At 40.7% G+C, this 3,382-nt stretch overlaps 1 non-coding gene across 1 annotated transcript; it reads right to left on the reverse strand.

Moving 5' to 3' along the window:
- Positions 1–1,015: 1,015 nt before the first annotated feature.
- LOC148567056 (small nucleolar RNA R71) lies at positions 1,016–1,123 on the reverse strand. Its single transcript, XR_015882108.1, has one exon. It is a non-coding gene; the product is annotated as a small nucleolar RNA R71 (small nucleolar RNA).
- Positions 1,124–3,382: the final 2,259 nt, after the last annotated feature.

Raw genomic sequence — 3,382 nt, forward strand, 5'->3', positions numbered from 1 at the left:
TTATCTTTTTCAAAAAGTTGATTTCAAAATATCTTTTCTAACTTCCTAACTTCTTATCTTTTCAAAATTTGTTTCAACTAACTAACTTTTTGTTTGTTTATTATCTTTTTCAAAACCACCTAACTAACTCTCTCTTTCTCTCTCTCTCTCTAATTTTCGAAAATACCTCCCTCTTTTTCAAAATTTCTTTTTAATTAACTAATTATTTTAATTTTTGATTTTAAAATTTTCGAAAATCACTAACTCTTTTTCAAAAATCATTTTCGAAAATCCTCTTTCTCTCTCATCTCCTTCTATTTTATTTATTTATTTACTAACACTTCTCTTCATCTCACATAACTGCTCCTATCCTTACCCTTGTGTTTGGATTCTTCATTTCTCTTCACCCCTATTCCTTTTCTTTTTCTACTAACAATAAGGAATCTCTTTACTGTGACATAGATAATTCCTCTTCTTTTCTTGTTCTCTTCTCTTTCTTATGAGCAGGAACAAGGAAAAAGGTATTCTTGTTGAAGCTGATCCAGAACCTGAAAGGACTCTGAAGAGGAAACTAAGAGAAGCTAAATTACAACAATCCAGAGACAACTTTATTGAAAATTTCGAACAAGTAAAGGAGATGGCAGCCGAACCCAACAACAATAATGCAAGGAGGATGCTTGGTGACTTTACTGCACCAAATTCCAATTTACATGGAAGAAGCATCTCCATTCCTGCTATTGGAGCAAACAATTTTGAGCTGAAACCTCAGCTAGTTTCTCTGATGCAGCAGAACTGCAAGTTTCATGGACTCTCATCTGAAGATCCTTTTCAGTTCTTAACTGATTTCTTGCAGATCTGTGATACTGTTAAGACTAATGGAGTAGATCCTGAAGTCTACAGGCTCATGCTTTTCCCTTTTGCTGTAAGAGACAGAGCTAGAGTATGGTTGGACTCTCAACCTAAGGATAGCCTGAACTCTTGGGATAAGCTGGTCAAGGATTTCTTAGCCAAGTTCTTTCCTCCTCAAAAGCTGAGTAAGCTTAGAGTGGATGTTCAGACCTTCAGACAGAAAGAAGGTGAATCCCTCTATGAAGCTTGGGAGAGATACAAAGAACTGACCAAAAAGTGTTCTTCTGACATGCTTTCAGAATGGACCATCCTGGACATATTCTATGATGGTCTGTCTGAATTAGCTAAGATATCATTGGACACTTCTGCAGGTGGATCCATTCACCTAAAGAAAATGCCTGCAGAAGCTCAAGAACTCATTGACATGGTTGCTAATAACCAGTTCATGTACACTTCTGAGAGGAATCCTGTGAATAATGGAAAGCCTATGAAGAAGGGAGTTCTTAAAATTGACACTCTGAATGCCATACTGGCTCAGAACAAAATATTGACTCAGCAAGTCAATATGATTTCTCAGAGTCTGAATGGAATGCAAGCTGCATCCAACAGTACTCAAGAGGCATCTTCTGAAGAAGAAGCTTATGATCCTGAGAACCCTGCAATAGCAGAGGTGAATTACTTAGGTGAACCTTATGGAAACACGTATAATCCATCATGGAGAAATCATCCAAATCTCTCATGGAAGGATCAACAAAAGCCTCAACAAGGCTTTAATAATGGTGGAAGAAACAGGTTTAACAATAGTAAACCTTTTCCATCATCCACTCAGCAACAAACAGAGAACTCTGAACAAAATACCTCTAATTTAGCAAACTTAGTCTCTGATCTATCTAAGGCCACTGTGAGTTTCATGAATAAAACAAGGTCTTCCATTAGAAATTTGGAAGCACAAGTGGGCCAGCTGAGTAAAAGGATCACTGAAATCCCTCCTAGTACTCTCCCAAGCAATACAGAAGAAAATCCAAAAGGAGAGTGCAAGGCCATTGAATTAATTACCATGGCCGAACCTGTAAGGGTGGGAGAGGACGTGAATCCCAGTGAGAAAGACCTCCTGGGACGCCCAGTGATCAATAAGGAGCTTCCCTCTGAGGAACCAAAAGAATCTGAGGCTCAACTAGAGACCATAGAGATTCCATTAAACCTCCTTATGCCATTCATGAGCTCTGATGAGTATTCCTCTTCTGAAGAGAATGAGGATGTCACTGAGGAGCAAGTCACCAAGTACCTTGGTGCAATCATGAAGCTAAATGCCAAATTATTTGGCATTGAAACTTGGGAAGATGAACCTCCCTTGTTCACCAATGAACTAAGTGATCTGGATCAACTGGCATTGCCTCAGAAGAAACAGGATCCTGGAAAGTTCTTAATACCTTGTACCATAGGCACCATGATCTTTAAGGCTCTGTGTGACCTTGGTTCAGGAATAAACCTCATGCCCCTCTCTGTAATAGAGAAACTGGGAATCTTTGGGGTGCAAGCCACTAAAATCTCATTAGAGATGGCAGACAATTCAAGAAAACTGGCTTATGGACAAGTAGAGGACGTGTTAGTAAAGGTTGAAGGCCTTTACATCCCTGCTGATTTCATAGTCCTAGATACTGGGAAGGATGAGGATGAATTCATCATCCTTGGAAGACCCTTCCTAGCCACAGCAAGAGCTGTGATTGATGTGGACAGAGGAGAATTGATCCTTCAAATAAATGAGGACAACCTTGTGTTTACAACTCAAGGATCTCTCTCTGCATCCATGGAGAGGAAGCATAAAAAGCTTCTCTCAAAGCAGAGTCAAACAAAGCCCCCACAGTCAAACTCTAAGTTTGGTGTTGGGGAGTCTCAACAATGCTCTGAACTTCTGTGAGGCTCCATGAGAGCCCACTGTCAAGCTATTGACATTAAAGAAGCGCTTGTTGGGAGGCAACCCAATTTTTATTTATATTTTTATTAGTTATATGTCTTTATAGGTACATGATCATATGGAGTCACAAAATAAATCAAAAAATTGAGAACGGAATCAAAAACAGCAGAAGAAAAATCACACCCTGGAGGAAGACCTTACTGGCGTTTAAACGCCAGTAAGAAGCATGTTTTGGGCGTTCAACGCCAGAACAGAGCATGGTTCTGGCGCTGAACGCCAGAAATGGGCAGCATCTGGGCGTTTGAACGCCAGAAATGCACCCTGGAGAAGAGCTGGCGCTGAACGCCCAGAACAAGCATGGTTCTGGCGTTCAACGCCAGAAATGGGCAACAAATGGGCGATCAACGCCCAAAACAAGCACCAATCTGGCGCTAAACGCCCAGAGTTGTGTGCAAGGGCATTTTACATGCCTAATTTGGTGCAAGGTTGTAAATCCTTGAACACCTCAGGATCTGTGGACCCCACAGGATCACCTCAGGATCTGTGGACCCCATAGGATCCCCACCTACCACCACTTACTTCTTCTCACTCCTCTTTCACACAATCCCATAAACACTCTTTCCCAAAACCCTTCACCAA

This window comes from Arachis ipaensis, chromosome B4 (genome assembly GCF_059453495.1).
Source record: "Arachis ipaensis isolate K30076 ecotype BB chromosome B4, ASM5945349v1, whole genome shotgun sequence".
Taxonomy (NCBI): domain Eukaryota; kingdom Viridiplantae; phylum Streptophyta; class Magnoliopsida; order Fabales; family Fabaceae; genus Arachis; species Arachis ipaensis.